The sequence below is a fragment of the Micromys minutus genome (genome assembly GCF_963924665.1).
Source record: "Micromys minutus genome assembly, chromosome: 13".
Taxonomy (NCBI): Eukaryota; Metazoa; Chordata; class Mammalia; order Rodentia; family Muridae; genus Micromys; species Micromys minutus.
This window is the reverse complement of record NC_137982.1, coordinates 23,902,696-23,923,193: the sequence shown is the minus strand read 5'-3', so window position 1 is coordinate 23,923,193 and position 20,498 is coordinate 23,902,696. Positions and strand designations below refer to the sequence as shown.

General features: G+C 36.3%; 1 protein-coding gene across 1 annotated transcript in view; it reads right to left on the bottom strand.

Annotated features, from left to right (window-relative positions):
• The window catches only part of MBD5 (methyl-CpG binding domain protein 5), a 211,605-nt gene that overhangs the window by 157,420 nt on the left and 33,687 nt on the right, over positions 1 to 20,498 (bottom strand). Inside the window, exon 3 of the mRNA XM_080927275.1 lies at positions 14,551 to 14,702. The gene's annotated coding sequence lies outside the window, so the exon portion shown is untranslated. The remainder of the gene's footprint in view (positions 1 to 14,550; positions 14,703 to 20,498) is intronic.

Sequence of the window (20,498 nt, the reverse complement as noted above, 5' to 3'; positions counted from 1 at the left end):
AACAGCTGTCAACAAATACTGTTGAGGTTGTTGTGAAAGGTGAACCCTCATCCACTCTACTGTGTGAATACAAACTCACAACAACAAAACCCAACCAATCATCGAAAAAATAAACCAACTAAAATAAATTTACCATATTACCCAGCATATGCTTCAAGCAATTGGCATCTGAATCCACACAGACTAGCTCAGCAATATTCATCGCTGCCCCATCCATAACGCCAGGAAGGAGAAACAAGCTAAATACGCCCAACAGATGGATGGGTAATGTGAATGCAATGTGAGTGCACAATGAAATAATATTCAGGTTAAAAAAAATGAAATTGTGAAAATTCCAGGCAAATTGGTTCACCTTGAAAAGCCTGTACTAATGAAGGTTACCCAGATTTTAAAACACAAATGCCGTATGTTCCTTTTCACCTGGGGTTCCTAGTTACAAATCTTCAGATGTGAGTATGCAGTATACAATCATCACAAAACCCAGCAGAGTAGAAAGGGGCAATAGGTGTGTGTATGTGTGTGTCAGCCAGTCCCAATTAAATATTGTCCTTACAAGAGTTTCCTTGCATGTAGATCAATGGAATAGAAGATCCAGAAATGAGCCCTCACGTATATGGTCACCTGATTTTTGACAAAGGAACTGTAAACATTCAATGGAAAAAGGACAGCCTCTTCAACAAATGGTGTTGGTCCAACTGGCATTCAGCATGCAGAAGAATGAAAATAGACCCCTTCTTATCTCCTTTTACAAAGCACAAGTATAAGTGGATCAAAGATCTCCACATTAAACCAGATACACTCAAACTATTAGAAGAGAAAGTAGGGAAAACCTTAGAACACATAGGCACAGGAGAAAATTTTCTGAACAAAACACCAATGGCTCAAGCTCTAAGGTCAAAGATTAACAAATGGGACTTAATGAGATTGCAAAGTTTCTGTAAGGCTAAGGACATTGTCAAGAAAACAAAACGGCAGCCAACAGAATGGGAAAAGTTCTTTACCAACTCCACATCAGATAGAGGCCTAATATCCAAGGTATACAAAGAACTCAAAAAGCTAGACACTAGAGAATCAAACAACCCTATTAAAAAATGGGGTACAGAGCTAAACAAAACGTTCTCAATTGAGGAATATCAAATGGCTGAGAAACATCTAAGGAAGTGCTCAACATCCTTAGCCATCAGGGAAATGCAAATCAAAACAACCCTGAGATTCCACCTCACACCAGTCAGATTGGCCAAGATCCAAAACTCAGATGACAGCAGATGCTGGCGAGGTTGTGGAGAAAGAGGAACACTTCTCCACTGTTGGTGGGGTTGTAAACTGATATAACCACTCTGGAAATCAGTCTGGCGATTCCTCAGAAAATTGGACATAGTACTACCTGAAGATCCAGCTATACCACTTCTGGGCATATACCCCAGAGACACTCCAATATACAACAAAGATACATGCACCACAATGTTCATAGCAGCTCTATTTATAATAGCCAGATGCCAGAAAGAACCCAGATGTCCTTCAGTAGATGAATGGATACAACAATTGTGGTACATTTACACAATGGAGTACTACTCAGCTATCAGAAACAATGACTTAACCCTTAAGAAAATGGTTGCATCTAGAGAATATCATCCTGAGTGAGATAACCCAGTCACAAAAGAACAGACATAATATGCAGTCACTGATAGTGGGATGCTAACCCCAGAGGCTTGGACTGCCCCAGAAACAACTCACAGACTGTATGAAGTCCAAGAAAAAAAAAAAAAAAAAAAACAAACCAAACCAAACCAAACAAACAAACAAAAAAGTCATGCTCAATCCTTACACACCAAAAAATGTTGACTAATTCCGGGTTACATCCTGTTTTACATGTACTTTTTGCTCATTGTAACTAGTAAGACCTTAATACAGAATATCAAACCTTAAAAAAAAAGAAAAAAAAAAAAAAGCCAAGCACTGACAAAAATGTATTTGTATACATTTATGCATAATTGTGTAAAATTTTTTCTTTTATCGTTTTTTAAAATAAAGTTAAAAAACTTGATATGTACATATAGAGAATATCCAATATAATTGAAAAAAAAACTGCTGCAAAAAAAAATTAAGAAGAGGGTAGAAAGCTGTGGAAATTATAGAGTGTGTCCCATCTCCAGAACATTTCCTGGAATATAATATTTAAAAGGCAGCAGTAAGCAAGGCCACATCAACAGTTTGTACAAATAAATACTTGACTAACCACATTCACACTGCCAGTACAGGGCCATTGGCTTTGAACCTTAAAGTATTATGTGTGACCTTTCAAGGATAATGTGATGAAGGGTAACATTGTTTAAACACAGAGTACAATATAAACTTATTTCCATCATCATAGTAATTTTGATACAATTGTTTCTAAAGAGTTAATTTAGTGTGAGCAGTAATGATACTAATGTATGAAAGGATACTGTAGAATATTGAAGTTAATGAAGAAAGACATTTATTATGTTCAGTATAAACAGAAAATGAAACATTACCTCCAACAATCTAAAGTTCATAAAGATAACTTAAGTAATTGCTAATTTATAATTTTAGTATGAATTAAAACTTATAGCATTAAAATAATTTCTGGAATTTGATTGTCAGAGAAGTTTTAGAGTGTTAACGTATTAATACTCAAGGAACACATTTCTATGTTAATTTGAAAAATAAACAAAATATTCTGAAAAATTTAACATATTAATGTAAAAAAAAAAGAGTTGCCTTGGTCATGGCATCTTTCCACAGAAATGAAACCCCTAACTAGGACAACTTTTATAGAAGAGAATAAGTAGATGTCTCTGAAATTAAAGATGAAGATACCATATGACAGAAATCCCCCTACTGAGTATACATTAAAAGAAAAATAGTTTGGAATAGTATTAAGTCCTAAAGGGGATGAGATCCTGTCATTTTCAACAACAGGAACAAATCTGGTGGATATTACAGTAAGTGAAATAAAGCAGACACAAAAATATAATGCTGTATGTTTACTTGAGTGAGATGTAAAATCAAACCACACAGGTATAACATAGATTGGTAGCTGGGGAGGGAGGTGCATTTCTTGGTCAGTGAGTTCAAAACTATAATTGAGTAGGGCAATATTTCTTATGTTCTGCTGAGCAAGTTAGATGGCAAGTGACAAGTTAAGCCCAGGAATGTGGCCTATGTAACTTTCAAAGTTAATAATACTGTACTGTACACTTCAATGTAGATATAAGAGAGTACTTTAAATCTTCTTACTATAAACAAATGGTAAATGTTGTTTAGGTTACAGCTGTTTTAATTAATTTAATTATTATACAATGTAAAAATGTGCCAAACAGTATGTTACTTCATTATTATGTTCAAGTAATTTCTATCATTTGAAAAAATTCTGAGGTCATTAGAATGTGTTCACCAAGGTAGTTCTTTATAGTCAGAAATGGGGGATCATTCATGGGAAAGATAAAAGATAAGTTCTACACAATGTGGACATTGTGGTCTTAGGTTTTGGAACACTGAATAGACAAAGAAAAATGTAACTTGTTCAAAGATAAAAATGAGAGAGATTTGATCCTGTCATGTATGTTTGTGGTCCAACCTTTGTTATATATTTGTACCTGAAGGTTCATAATTCTATAAAGCAACTTGTAAATTTGACCTTCCCAGTACAATGACATGAAGGGTCAAATGATTTCAAGGAAGATGGGCTGTTTAACTTTCCAAGTCTATTGGGATCCTGCCAAAGATTCCTGGAGTCATATGAAGATATTCTCTTTCATGGGACATCTACTTATATTTTAAGTACATATTCAAGTCATTGCTAAGCACCTGCCTCTGAAGTGCTGAAATTGTACATACAGAACTGCAACACATGATTACACTGCAGGCAAATTCTACAGAATAAGGTATTTGCTAGGCTTTTAGTATTCTATCACCAGTACCTACCCACATACCTGAATAAATAAACGATGTATGAATTAAGAAAGAGTAAATAATAATTCCTAAGTGTTTTGAGTTTTCAGTTTCTCAAGACACCCTGTTTAATTATGAGATTAAACATCAATCAAATTTTATTTATAAATCACAACACATTTTTGCTTAATAAAAATAATAGGAAGTGCTTTCGATTTTCTGTTGGGTATATAAATTCACCTGCGCACTCTCAGGTAAATTCAGTGTTATAGTTTTACTGTAATTGTGTCATAATAGTCTCTTTTCACCTACCCTTTCTTAGGAAAAGAAAGAGCAATAGGAATAGTTACTAACACCATGTTTTTTAACCTAACCTGATAAAAACAAAATATAAACATAGGCTTTTCATCCATTTTCTCTTCCAGTGTTCACAAGAAACTAATCAGCAACATACTACCACTTTGTGTTAGAGATGAAGAACCTGGAATTAACTGAGAAATATTTTACTCAAGATTCCAAAAAAGGCAGTGCCCTGACAAAATCAGAATCATCCTAAAATATCTGGCTTATTTATAGAGACAGTTCATATACTATACAAAGACTCATAATACACAATAATCTGCCCTGTGTTTCCAGTTATGAGAGGACAGGCACCCTTCTTTCAATACTTATATTGCATCTAATATTCAGAATGATAATGGGGTCTCTTAAAGACTACCTGTAATTCTGATATATAATTAAAAAACTGGTAAGTATAAGTATTCATCTTGGGCAAGTTTGTGTTAAGAACTATACCTTCAATGTTGACCTACTCTGTATATAGCTACTTGCTTGTGTTTGTTCTATAAATGCTCACTCTTCTTTGAGAGAAGGTTGGATGAGATTAATTTATGACAATCCTGAAAATTTCCAGTTGGTACTTTGTGAATAACAAGTTCTTGTTTTCCTCCTCCCACCTCCAAAACAGAGTCTTACATATAAAGTCCTGCTTGGCCTAGAACTCAGATATCTGCCTGCTTTTGCCTTCTAAAGAGGTGGAAAACAAGCTCAGCTTCCTAAAAAAGTTCTTAATAAGCTCTGGAAAAAAATGCTAATGTGAATAAACTGAACATTTCAGCTGAAATTTTAAGGGAAGATTTATATTCAACTCTTCTGCCAACTGTCTTACAATTAAAAATACATAAATGCTCAGATTGTTCTATAACTGTAAATATTTTATTGAGTTCATCTTTAATAAAATGCTCAAGTTTTATGAATATTAAATGTATTTTATATTTACATAAAATGTATAACTCTCATGTGCTATGCAAATGGGCTTTATTTACTTTTTGTATCATAATTTTAGGTAATCTTTACTATAAATATAGTTTTCTACGGTTCAAATTAGTGTATATGACTATTCAATGATAAAGATAATTCACCTTAAAATGCACAAGTAATTGAAAAATTTATAGACCTACAACCATCATAGAAATGGGTGTACATTTGCTTTGAACAAAACCATGCCCTGACAGAAATTATTTTATTTCCTGACATAGTATAACATTTTGATTCTTCAGTAACAATAAAGTCAATTGGAAAGGACATATTTTAATCTAAAACGTTTCTGCACATTCTTCCTTTATTGTAGAGAAGAGTATATGAAAATTTATGCTATGCATTAGAGATCAGAGTCTCATCCCAGCTCTATGTGATTGATGGGTTTCTATTTGACCAGGCATAAATGTGAATAGCAACGATGAAATGTTTACCAGAGAGACAGACCTAATGCAACTTCAACTAGTTTCCCTTTTATTGTCAGCATGAAATTGCTTCTACTCTAGCAAACTGTATTTGGAACCACATACAAAATCTTAGTATATAGCTTCAATATAAAACAAAGCAACAGACACAAGCAAACACAACACAGTTTTCACAGACTGTTAGCCAGAGAAGTTAATGATTCACAGAAAAGCCCATTCAATAAACAATTTTTGAATAACACATTTGCTCAGGATACAAATCATTCAGTTCTAAGTCACAACTAAGCTCTCAAGGATAGAATGGCTCATTCAATAGTGGGCCTTTATATATTTTTAATATACACATTATAAGTATTACTATTTATATTTAATATATAATAAATTTATCTGTATACTACTATATGGTATACTGGTGTATTTTTATACTATACTGTATATATACTATATTGTATATAGCCCATATACACAATGCTTATTTGTCTGACTTATTTTCCTAAGTCAGACAATATTTACTGAATAGTCCATCTACCTTGAAAGTCAAAAATGTCAACTGACTCAATTTAGATTTGATAGAAAAAAGTCCAGTATTCCTGACACTCAAAATAGAAAAAAAAAACATTGATTTGAACTCTAGTACTGCACTTAATATTCCTTATAATGTTGCTTCTCCAAATGATAATCAAACTGTTTTTCCCACATAGAATTTATTGAAACTAGAACATTTGGAGGCATGAACTCTCCTCCCAGGATCAATTCAACTCATCTGTATTATGGATAGAGAGGCACAATCCTGGGCAAGTAACCATCCATGGAAACATCCAACTTCCCAACCTTATAAGGTAATTATGGTCACAAAGGGAAGCAGCATCTATAAGGACCAACTGAGTTATGGATCCTATGCCAATGTTTTACATATACTTTCATCTTTAATGCCTGAAGGAAACCCTAAAAGAACAAATGTTTATTTCTATTATATATAAAGGACCCTAATGATGAGAAATCTGAAATAACTGAGTAATAAACAGCAGAGTCAAGAGTCAAAGCTAGACCTAATTGACTATACTCATTATGAAGTAAATATAAAAATATAAAGACCCAAGGATGTTAATCCTGGTAATAATGGAGTGAATTAAGCCACAATAATATTCGAGCAATGATGGCAATGGCAACAGTAACGATAACAACAACAAACTATGTAAAAATCCTGGAAAATGTAAAACAAAACAAAGAACATTCTTGAAGCTATCCTGGAGAGCAGACACGTTGGTGAGATCTCTGTGATCAACCTTAATGACATCACTGGACACAAATACACAGCATGGAAGATGAAGATGTTCCAAAGAGCAAGAAGTCAAGAGAGAGGGATGGGGGAGTGTATAATCTAGATTCACTGTATATTTATTTGTGAAAATGTCATAATTAATATACGTTAATGAAAGCATGGAACCAGGTATTACTTAACCAGAAAGCCTTCCTTGTTTGTTAGAAGGACCAGAGGCCAGAATTCAGAATAAATGTAGGTTGAGGATGGAAGGAAAAGAAGAGGTTGAAGTTACAAAATCTCACCTACGGTGACCCTGCAGTGTGAGTGATATACATGTATGTGTGCACTGCCCAGGGAAGACTGCCAGAACCCGTGGAAATTACCATCATAGCAGTGCAAACAGCACCTGTCATTGCAGGAGACAAAAAGCTCAAGTCTGAATTTCAAACGACCCAAAAGTTTTGGTTCTCAAGTCTTTGAAGGTTTACCCAGGAGTAAGTCTGTCTAGGATTAAGGTAGAGCATAAACTGTTCTGTTTTACAACATAAAAGTCGGCCTTCCTAAGATGAAGTCAAATAGCGATTCCACCATCTTAAAAAAAAAAACAACTTGGTTGAAGTAAAAAAATTTGCTCACAAAGTAAACCTTGTATATTCAATACACAAGACAAAAATTACTAGATATGCAAAAGAATAGGAAAGTAACCCAAGGTTTATCATAAAGCAGCTAACAGAAAACAATTACTTTAAAAGACATTAAGCAGCCATTCTCCAAAAAAAAAAAAAAAAAAAACAAACAAAAACCCAATCATCAGAAATTTCAGCAGGGAAGAATGAAAAAAACTCAAGAGCACTTAAAAATGGTTAATCTGGTAAATTTTATATCTCAAATAGATTACCATTAAAAATTATACAATTGAAAAATAAAGTACTAAAATGAAAAAAATTATTAGATGAGGTTTTAAAGAATATTGGACAGGAAGAAGAAACAGCCAGTGAACTGGAGGTTAAAAATAAAAAACATATAGCTTGAGGTCAGGGAGAGTGATTCCCGCAGATGTTTTCTTGTTGTTGAGGATGGATTTCACTATTCTAGGTCTTTTGTTATTCCATATGAAATTGCACATTGATCTTTCCAACTCAATGAAGAACTGGGTTGGAATTTTGATGGGGATTACATTGAATCTGTAGATTGCTTTTGATAGGATAGCCATTTTTAAAATGTTGATCCTTCCAATCCATGGGCATGGGAGATCTTTCCATTTTCTGAGATCGTCCTCAATTTCCTTCTTTAGAGGTTTGAAGTTCTTGTCATACAGGTCCTTCACTTGCTTAGTTAGAGTCACACCAAGGTATTTCATAGTTTTTGTGACGATTGTGAAGGGTACCTTTTCCCTAATTTCTTTCTCCACTTGTTTGTCCTTTGAGTATAGGAAGGCTACTGATTTGTTTGAGTTAATTTTGTATCCAGCCACATTGCTGAACTTGTTTATCAGGTGCAGGAGTTCTCTGGTGGAATTTTTGGGGTCACTTAAGTACACTATCATGTCATCTGCAAAGAGTGATGTTTTTACCTCTTTCTTTCTGATTTGTATCGCCTTGATCTCCTTTTGCTGTCTAATTGCTACAGCCAGGACTTCCAGTACTATGTTGAATAGGTAGGGGGAGAGTGGGCAGCCTTGTCGAGTCCCTGATTTTCGTGGGATTGCTTCAAGTTTCCTACTAAAGTTTGATGTTGGCTGTTGGTTTGCTGTATATTGCTTTTATTATGTTTAAATATGGACCTTGGATTCCTGTTCTTTCCAGGACTTTTAACATGAAGGGGTGTTGAATTTTGTCAAATGCTTTCTCAGCATCTAGTGAGATGACCATGTGATTTTGTTCTTTGAGTTTGTTTATATGGTGGATTACATTGATGGATTTCCTTATATTAAACCATCCCTGCATCCCCGGGATGAAGCCAACTTGGTCATGGTGAAGGATCGTTTTGATGTGTTCTTGGATTCGGTTTGCAAGGATTTTGTTGAGTATTTTTGCATCAATGTTCATAAGTGAGATTGGTCTGAAGTTTTCTTTCCTTGTAGGGTCTTTGTGTGGTTTAGGAACAAGGGTTATTGTAGCCTCAAAAAATGAGTTAGGTAGTATTCCATCTGATTCTGTCTTGTGGAATAGATTGGAGAGTATTAGTGTTATGTCCGCAATAAATGTCTGATAAAATTCTGCACTGAACCCATCTGGACCTGGGATTTTTTTGGTTGGGAGGCTTTTGATGACTTCAAGCTATATTACAAGGCAATTGTGCTGAAAAATGCATGTTACTTGTACAGAAATAGGCACGTGGATCAATGAAATAGAATAGAAGATCCAGAAATGAGCCCTCACATATATGGTCACCTGATTTTTGACAAAGGAGCCATAAACATTCAACGGAAAAAGGACAGCCTATTCAACAAATGGTGCTGGTACAACTGGCACTCAGCATGCAAAAGAATGAAAATAGACCCGTTCTTATCTCCTTGTACAAAGCTCAAGTATAAGTGGATCAAAGATGTCCACATTAAACCAGATACACTGAAAGTATTAGATGAGAAAGTAGGGAAAACCTTAGAACACATAGGCACAGGAGAAAATTTTCTGAACAAAACACCAATGGCTCAAGCTCTAGAGTCAAAGATTAACAAATGGGACTTAATGAGATTGCAAAGTTTCTGTAAGGCTAAGGACATTGTCAAGAAAACAAAATGGCAGCCAACAGAATGGGAAATGATCTTTACCAACTCCACATCAGATAGAGGCCTAATATCCAAGGTGTACAAAGAACTCAAAAAGCTAGACACCAGAGAATCCAACAATCCTATTAAAAAATGGGGTACAGAGCTAAACAAAACGTTCTCAATTGAGGAATATCGGATGGCTGAGAAACATCTAAGGAAGTGCTCAACATCCTTAGCCATCAGGGAAATGCAAATCAAAACAACCCTGAGATTCCACCTCACACCAGTCAGATTGGCCAAGATCCAAAACTCAGATGACAGCAGATGCTGGCGAGGTTGTGGAGAAAGAGGAACACTTCTCCACTGTTGGTGGGGTTGTAAACTGATATAACCACTCTGGAAATCAGTCTGGCGATTCCTCAGAAAATTGGACATAGTACTACCTGAAGATCCAGCTATACCACTTCTGGGCATATACCCCAGAGACACTCCAATATACAACAAAGATACATGCACCACAATGTTCATAGCAGCTCTATTTATAATAGCCAGATGCCAGAAAGAACCCAGATGTCCTTCAGTAGATGAATGGATACAACAATTGTGGTACATTTACACAATGGAGTACTACTCAGCTATCAGAAACAATGACTTAACCCTTAAGAAAATGGTTGCATCTAGAGAATATCATCCTGAGTGAGATAACCCAGTCACAAAAGAACAGACATAATATGCAGTCACTGATAGTGGGATGCTAACCCCAGAGGCTTGGACTGCCCCAGAAACAACTCACAGACTGTATAAAGTCCAAGAAAAAAAAACAAAACAAAACAAAACAAAATGGTTTATAATTCCAATAATTGTTTATACATCTGTTATATATGTATATTTATAATGTATAATTATATGTATAATTGTCTATGCATTGATTTGAAAAAATACATTTTAACAATATTGTGTATATTTACTTAAAAAAATAAAACTTTTTATAGAAGAAAAAAAAATAAAACATTTTAAAGAATGGTCAGTAGAGAATAATTATTGGGGAAATAACAAGGTTTGTAAACCTTACCACCAGTAGACAACACTGAACTATCATATGTATACACATATTTGACAAAACATAAAGGAATAATTGAATCAGTAATAAAAAATTTCACGTTTCGTTATAAAATATCATTTTTTAGAAATAAACAGGTCAGTATGAAGCCTACAGAGGAAAAAGCAAATAGGTCCAGCCTGTCACACTGCTCAAACAAAGGGACAGAGGAGGCTCCCACCTGGGCATTGTGGCACAGGCCTGCCATCCTTGTAGAAAGGAGGTAGAAGAGGAGAATTGTAAGTTTGGGGCCTCAGAGGAATGCATTGAGATCCTAGTTCCAAAATTAAGAAATAAAATATTATGATGATATTGAAATAAAATGTTTAATTTTAAATGAAATAGATAAACCCAAAATAAACATTGAAAAATATGAAGGGATCTACTTTGATAATACAGGTTTTCAGGAATCATAAAGATGACATTTTCAACCAGTGTGTGTAGGGGGGAGATGTTGCCAGGGAACTAACAGAATTCAAAATTTAGTTTCATGCATCAAAAAATGTAGGCCAGTAACCAACTACTTTCTGAATGGATTTAAGGCCCACTACACAGCACGAAACACATATCTGATATTGTGAATCTGGCCAAGAGCCCACAGTGACAGAGCTCACAGTCCCCAAGGTTGTACCTACTACAATTATTTTGCTAAGTGGGCCTGGTGTTAAGCTGCTACATTTTATTTCTTTATCCATAGATAAATATAAATAAGACTAGACCTCACCAAGAAATTTGTGCAGTTGACAGTGGATGATGCACAAACTCATAATTGCTTAAAGTATAGAGGAAAGGTATCTGTGAATGCTCGGCCACAAATGTGACATCTGTGTTATCCCTCTCCCCCAAGGCCTAGGGATCACCAGAGAAGGGGAGAAGAAAGACTGTAATGGACAGACGTCAGAGAGACTCCCATGAAACAGTATCTTATGCACATGACAGGACCTTGGCATTTATGAACTCATAGCATCTTTCGTTTTCTGGAAAAGACTTGCACAGGATCAAACCGGGTATATCCAACAGGAAGGAAAAAGAAGCTGGGAGGGTTGGTTTTAAGATGTGGTCTGTGTAGATCCCATGTTCTTGTGCATGGTCCCACACCCAAGAGTATACGGGCAGCTGAAACTGGACTCAGTGGGTAATGGAAATAAATTTTTAAAAAGGATACAAAGTTGGAGATGGTGAGGAGTGGGTGCAGATCTGGAAGGATTAGGAATGAACAACATCAACGTTTTTGCTTATATGTATGACATTCTCAAATAATTACTAATTTAAAAAAAAAAAAGCAATTAGTCCATGAGATGTAAAAAATTTGGTGTTTTATATTTTATAATCTTGAAAAAAACTCCAGAAATTACCATAGAAACACTGACTATTCAATCAGTGCAAAACATAAAATTCAGAACAGGAAAATAAACAGAAAAACAACCCAATGTTATCGGTAAAGTAAACTACAAAGATATCTCAAACATGAAAAAATGTCGCATTTTATTAGTATGAGATGAACTTAAGATTAGTAGAAAGAAGTAGAGAATAGAAAGACCAGGAACAGCAGATACTAAACGGACTCATTCCGTGGAAAAGGTCTAGTGATATCTGCATGAGTCGTGCTAATGTGACTAGTGTTCCCACAGATATCTAGGTTTGGAGAGATTATTTTTGAGATAATAAAGTAAATGAAAGAGACTTGTGTTACAGGACGATCAAATTTTGACCTTTTCTATTTTTGTCTCTCATTTTAATCCCAATGTATGTACTGTTTTTGTAATTCAGAAGTTAAGCCCAACAGAAACATATTTCTGAAGATCCCACACCGCACTAACATGCTGATTGTGAGTCAATGCTTGTTCAGTTTAGGGTCACTCCTCTTCTCAGGCTATAAATGCTCCATGCTGATTTCTATTACACTGACAGAGTATTTTTAAAAAGTGAGTTGGTTGCTAAAAATCCAGTAAGACTCTGTAATAAGTTAAATAGATAGCTAAATTTTACTTGGGAACTTATTTTATTTTCCTTAGCATTAGAAATACAGAGGGAAGAAAGGGGTAGTAGTATGGTGTTTACTTCTCTGAAATCAGAACTAGTTTTCTTTCAGACCTATCTTTCCTTTACTCTGGGGCCCTGGAGGTAATCAACACCTATTCTTTGTTGTTCATCACACTGAGGCCTCATCATGGGGTTAGTACCATTTCTTACAGAAAACTGCTCTCTCTGTCCTATAAGTTTGTCTTATTAATAGTCAACACTTGCGGCAAAGCAGCTACGTTCTATAAACAAGTCATCAGGCGAGGGACAGAAGATAATCTTAGGATTCATAGGTAGTCTTCAATAGTTTACAGCAGGTTGTACCTTGTAAATAAATCTGTCATGAACTTTTTTCTCCAAGACTTAGTATCAAGAAGAACATTCTTCAATGATCATGAGCAGTGAAGTTCACTAGAGTAGCAATGCATGCATCGAGAAAATATGGTAGTTTCCTTCCAGTGGGTTTGTGTTATGATCGTATAGAGATCATCAAACAGCACATTCTGCTTTGCTGACGTTTGAATACACCTATGGCATAAATATTTCCAAACTCTCCAAGTGACGAGATATACACAGAAAAGAATTATCAATAGCATAGTATATTACAGCTGAAATGATCCTTAGACAGTTCCTGATCAACCACAGTGCCAAAAAGGACCTCCATCTTGTTTCTCAATCACAATCATCACTAGGAAATAGTTACATCCTTAATAGGAAAGTCCTATAGGTAATAAATCTTTCAACTACTAGAACTACTGTGTTTCCTATACTTACTGTTGGAATGTAAACATCTGGGTGGAACGTACAATTCATAATGGATGTTAGGACTGTGACTTGAATTAAAACAAAAAAATCCAACACCTGATTACACTTTCTCTACTTGAAACTTTCATGCTTCCTTACATTTTAAAGAGGTTATTTTCTTAAAAAGATTTATTTATTTTTTTTATATGAGTACACTATAGATGTCTTCAGACACACCAGAAGAGGGCATCGGATCCCATTACAGATGGTTGTGAGCCACCATGTTGTTGCTAGGAATTGATCTCAGGACCTCTGGAAGCATAGTCAGTGCTCATAACCACTGAGACATCTCTCCAGCCCCAGGAAGTTATTTTTTAATTTTACCTTTCCCTCCACACACTTGGGTTTTTATTTTTTTATGAATGTGAAAAGGGTAGAAAACTGCTTGAACTATCAGTTTCTATCTAAACTTTCCCTTAATGACAGTGTAGTAATTTCAATTTTTAAAATGGCAGTCTTCTGTACAGCCCTTACTCCTCTGACAATGATAGCATCTGCCAGGAAAGAACCCTTTCAATGCTGTAGACTGATAAAACCAAATGCTGGGAGGCCTATAATGTGATGGCTTTCCGAGACTCTCTTAAACACTTGCTAAGAACAGGAGAGGAAAACACTCAGTTATTTAAATTAATAACTGGTAATTACTCTAAAATGAATAGATGATAATTAGACTTCAAAATATATTTAGCATTTTCATTTATATGTGTCCAAGACAAATTTAACAAACTTATTTTTCAAATGTGGGTAGTTAATTTGTTATTTAAAACCTCATTTCCTATCTATGGACTGAATGCTTCTTTAGCCTGTACAATCCTGTAGGTAAGGGATAAGCACCCTAACATAACTTCTGACACGCAACAGTGCTAAAGAAAAGAAGAAAGAAAACAGACAAGAAATAGACATGTTAGCAGGAACCCAATATTCACTAAAACCCTATTTGATTTCATAAAGCTAAAAGACAGAAATCTCATTTCACAAGTATTTAATTGCTTGCCTCCAAGAAATTGTTGACATCCTCTGTAGCCATCTGCCAAGGTGGGCCTTCCTCTACGCTCTGGGCTCGATGGAGTTAGAAATGTTTCAGGGTTCTGAGGATTGATGGAAGAAATATTCTGTGCTCTTGATTTCTTGTGTATTTCCGTGGCTCTGTTAAAAAGCAGACAAGGGAACATTTACCAACTTTGAATAGTTATTCCACACATCTGAAGATTCACTTTAAAAGCTATACGCGTCCTAGGAGGTTTGAAAATAGACATATAATTTGAGTTTCAGAAACTGATGGTATGCTAATAATAAGAGCAATAGGAGCTGCGTCAAAGCGGTGATATGAGTCCTGTGTTCCACACTAAGTCAAACAACAACTCCCACCGCCACCTGGGTCCTAATGTGGCGGAGTCCAGCCTGGAACACCTACGGCTGCGAAAACTAATTGTTTATTGAGGTACGCAGTAGTACAGTTTTTATTTTAAATAGAAGCTCCTTTTGTTTATGCAGATAATGGGAATGAATGGTATAGACTTCACTGCATAAGATCTTACTGGTGGAGTTGGGATATGAAAGTGTTCAATTCTGGTTTAAGAATCTATATTTTAACAGTTATGCTAGATCCCATAATATTATACTGGTTAAATTATTTTATATTTAATTATCTACAAATATGACAATTACATATATATTCAAATTTATAGTTTACAAAACTGTCAAAGCACAAGTTATCTTACAGTTTGGGGAAAATACTTTTATCTAAAAATTATTAAATATGAAATATATGCATTTTTAGAGTCATTCATAATACAGAAATCTTTTAGTATTACTTCCCATAATATCCTAAGACCGAATGCTGGCTCTTACTGCTGACAGGGCAATTTACATATACTGTTGGTCCCGGAGGAGCGGTGATTATGTTTTGTTTAAAGTATTACAATAATAAAGGTAAAATGTTTATTGTATGATCCTTAACTTACATCTATCTAGCTTTCATAGACATATAGGAACAATTTAGACATGCGATCCAACTTGTACCAGTAACAGACCACTTTGGTACTATTGAAAAAATAGCAGAATGTGAATGATTTTTAGCTGAGAGAAAGTTTTATAGATTATGTCAAATTTCTGTTGAAACTTTATTTTTAAACTCATCTCTGTATAGTATCTTGCTTCAGTTACTCTTTATTATTTTTGTTTTACATTTGTTTGTATGGGGGTGGGGTATTTGTGTACACATGCGGACATCAGAAGATACATTACAGGAGTTGGTTCTCTCCTTGCACCATGCAGTTCCCAGGGCTCCAACTCAGGTCCTAAATCTCTGCAACTATTCTTTATCAAATGAGCTACCCCACTGATATTTATTATTCTTCAGCCAGCACAACCCAATACCACTTTTGGACATATACTCAAAAAGGTGCTCCACCATCCAAGAAAGGCATTTGTTCAACTATGTTCATAGCAGCTTTATTCATAATAGTCAGAAACTCAGAACAACCTAGATGACCATCAACAAAAAAAAAAAAAAAAAAAAAAAAAGATTTAAAATGTGGGAAACTACACAATGTAATAGTATTCAGGTATAAAAAACAAAGACATCATGAATTTTGCAGGCAAATGGCTTGATCTTGAGAATATCATCCTGACTGAGGTAACCCAGACCCAAAGGACATGCATAGAATGTACTCATTTATAAGTGGATATTAGTCATAGAATACAAGATGCCCATGCTACATTTCAAAGACTCAAGGAGGCTGGACAGGAAGGAGGGCATAAGCAAAGATGCTTGAGACTCACTTGGAAGAAGAAATGGTAAGGGAGATGGAGGGAGGAATTTGAGCAGGGGAGGATTAGGTGTGGAGAGGGGTAGCAGGGCAGATGTATATGAGAGTGAATGATAATCTGCAAGCAACAGGTGGGTATCTCAGGGGCACCGCCAGAAAGAGGCAAACCTGACACAGGGAAGGCACCCAAGAATGTCCTTAGCTGTGACTCACGGTACTGAGATATGGAGCCTGGGTAAGCTGCCTTCTGTGTCCAGGCAGGTACATGGGTGGAGTGATATGGGCACAAATTCACCCACAAAACTTTCTGCCCAAAACGTACCATGTCTACAAGAAATGCAGGGTTTGGAGATAGAGCACAGGGACTGGCCAACCACTAACCAGCTCTACTTGAGACTTAACCCATGTGTAAGCAGCAATCCCTGATACTACTAATAATACTGTCGTGTTTGCAGACAGGAGTCTAGCATGACTGTACTCTGAGGGGTCTGACCAACCGACTCAGGAAGAGGCATTTACCCACAGCCAAACAGTGAAACGAGTCTGGGACTCTTTAGGATTATGTACACTTTTATAGTAGTGGTCAGAGAAAATTAAGAAATAATGTTAATTTGTGAAATAAAATTCTGATTTAGTAAAGTGTTTAAAGATTAAACAAAGATGTCCCTGCCCTGCTAAACTGCTGGGTAGATGGTTCCAAGCAGGGCCGGAGCTTCAGGTGCATCGGTTAGAAGGCAGCCATGAAAATTACCTCTAGAACTCAGGAAGCTCAGTGACTGCATAGGCCTATTTAGAAGAGGGAGGCATGTTTAACGCACCTGCTCTCACACTGCTCATCAGGATTTGATTTCCTAAAGGTTCACCAAGAACTGAAGAGTATTTTCAAGTATGGTACATATATGACAAAATACATTTAGATTATAGAAAGTAAAAATAAGCAGATCTGTACAAACACCTAGATGAACCCCTGCATATAGCACACACATCCTCACAACTTCCTTGTCTCTGGCATGGCCATCCCTGCCTTTCCCACTCTTCAGATACTTGGCATATTTAAGGCACAGGGAAATTCTCAGCTTTTTGGTAGGGTGGTGCTCCATCCACTTTGTCACACAGGAGTCTGCCCCGTCTCAGACCTCTTCATTAGGAATTCTACCCACTGAAAATGCAGAGGAAAAGGAAAGCTGATCTATGTTCCACTTAAGCGATGCCTGGTAATGGATTTTTTGCAAACAGAAGAAAAAATGTTTCACTTCCTCTTCCCAGTAAGGAAATAGCACGAATACAGCCTTGTATGGCTCCTTCTATACATCCTGTCACCTGTCTCCTAAACTCTTGGGGACAGATTATTTTGTGATTTAGACTGTCTCAAATTTGAGAAAGGACCTTTGATATATTTGCTATACTGTAATGAATACCAGCCAATACAGGCAGAAACTCATAATGAACATTTCTGCAGCTGATATTTAGTTTCTGATTCCACTTAAAATTCATCATATCAAAGTAGTTTGTGAGCTTTCAGCTATGAAAGAGTTAATATAAAAAGAAAATTGTATTTCCAATCTTTGAACCTTCAAAATGGCTAACATAGACCTGTAGTAACTCTATCCATGAAATCACAATATATCTTATACAGATACTTTGAAAAATTATAATCTTATATTTAATAATCTGCTTCAATGTGAATGGAACATTACTTTGTCTTCAGCACTAGAGTTCAACAAACTCAAGATTGCAAGCTGTAGAGAACAGTATTTTAAATTCCTTAGGAAACAGATGTAGTCATTTATAAACCCACAGGTGTCTAGTTCTTTCTGGGTTTGCATATACTCCTACACAGAATTCAGGTGCTGAGTGAACTGAAGACACTTAGGAGTGTGAGGAATGTGGAACTTCTCATTCTCCATCTTACCTACGGCCTCTTCTATCATATGCATTCCCAGACACTGCTACTAATTATTTATTAAAAATTATTCACACCACACACAGTTGATCAGTTTTTTTACATCTCAATTTTCATTTTCCACTTTTTAAAATTTTATATACTTTACCATAAATAGACATATATAATGTTGACAAATACATATATTTTAAATAAAATTTTTTTTTCATCTGGACTGACAACGCTCTCTCCTTTGCAAGAGTATAATAATCTCATAAGATAAACAATCTAATAAAAAACCCTCATAGTAGACATATATAAGAAGCTCTCTTTTGAGCTGTTGGTCAGGGTTGTCCAAGAGACTCTCAAACATTACAAGCTATTGCTATTCTTTGTTGGCCCCAGAGGTGGAGGGTAAGTCTTCATTGTTGAAGACAGCATGCATTTCAGATGCAGGGCTCAGAGGCCCCTGAGCTGTAAATTAGAGACTCCTTGAGGACTAACTTTCATGGTACCAGAAGCCAGAATACCAACTTCCAAAGAATATCCTACTTGGATATGGCACTTATGACCCACAACAACCAGTGTAGTCCAGTAATTCCAAGGGTGCAGCAAAGGTACACGTATCTTGGTGGTAACCAAAAACTCTTCAATTGCACTCAAGTCTCACTCAACAAGAGAAAACTCATGCCTGATAACGGAAACTTAGCCAGCTCCCCAGAGCTAGATAAAGTCATGGATCTTGGATGAGAATCTACAACCACCACTTTCTAAAGCAAGATAATCCCTAACTACATTCTGAGTACCTGTTATTATACTAAAAGATATGTACAGAGATATGGAGAACTGGGGGTAGCCACTAGAAAGTCCCAGATGCCAGGAAATCAACCAGGACCCAACCAGAATGACATTAGCTGAAATACTACCCCGCCCCCAAAATGGGGAGAAAGAACCTGTAGAGACCATATCCAGAGGTTAGGTGGATTAACTCAAGTATTAACTCAGAATTGCTCCTGTCTAAAGAAAATGCAGGGACAAAGAGTGGAGCAGAGTCTGAAGAAGAGACCATCTAGAGACTGCCCCACTTAGGATCTATCCCATCTGCAGAAACCAAACCTAGACACTATTACTGATGCCAAGAAGTTCCTGCTGACAGAAGCCTGGTATGGCTGTTCCCTGAAAGGCTCTACCAGAACCTGACTAATACAGATGAGTATGCTCACAGCCAACCACTGGACCAATGGAGGAGATAGGGGAAGGACTGAAAGAGCTTGCAACCCTATTGGAAGAACAACATTATCAAACCACCAGCTCCCCAGAGCTCCCAGGGACTAAAACACCAATCCAAGAAATCACATGGAAAGACCCATTGATCCAAGCTGCATATGTAGCAGAGAATGGCCCTATCTGGCATCAATGGGAGGAAAGATCCTTGACCTTGTGGAGGCTAATGGTGCAGCACAGGGGGATGCTAGGGTGGTGAGGCAGGAGTGGGAGGGGTTGGGGTCACTGACATAGAAGCTGCAGGATGTAGGATGGGATAGGGATTTGCCGAGGGGAAAGCAGGAAGGGAGGTAACATTTGAAATGTTAAATAAAATAATTAATAAAGAAAGAAAAACACACACAAATAATACTATATAGACAGAACAAGTTGTACTTTTATATTTAGGAACATGTACACATACACAAAGGACATACACATCACAATAATAATACATAATCATAATACAAATGAACATACACATATCACAACAGTTAATGTAATAAAAAGCCATGAATTTGAAAAAGAACAAAGAGGGGTATGTGGGAGGGCTGGAGGGAGGAAAGGAAAGAGAAAATGATGTAATTAAGTCCTTCACCCAGAGCTCCCAGGGACTAAACCACTAACAAAAGAGTACACATGGAAGGAGCCCGGGCTCCAGCTGCATATGTAGCAGAGGATGCTTATATCTGACTGTAATGGAGGGGGATCTCTTGGTCCTGTGGAGGCTTGATGCCCCAGTGTAGGGGAATGTTAAAGTATTGAGGTGGGAGTGGGTAAGTGGGTGGAGGAGCACCCTCATAGTAGCAGGAGGGGGAAAGAGGGAGAGGGATAATTGGGTGGGAGGTTTTGGGAGAGTAACAGGTAAGCGGGATATCAAATAAAATGATTAATAAAGCAATATCAAAAACTTGCAAGAAAATAAAAACATCACATACCAACAGTAACTAGCCTCCAAAGTCTATGGAACTTGAACTTCTATTCAACACAATTAACTTTATAGTTAGAATAGGCATTTGTAAAAGG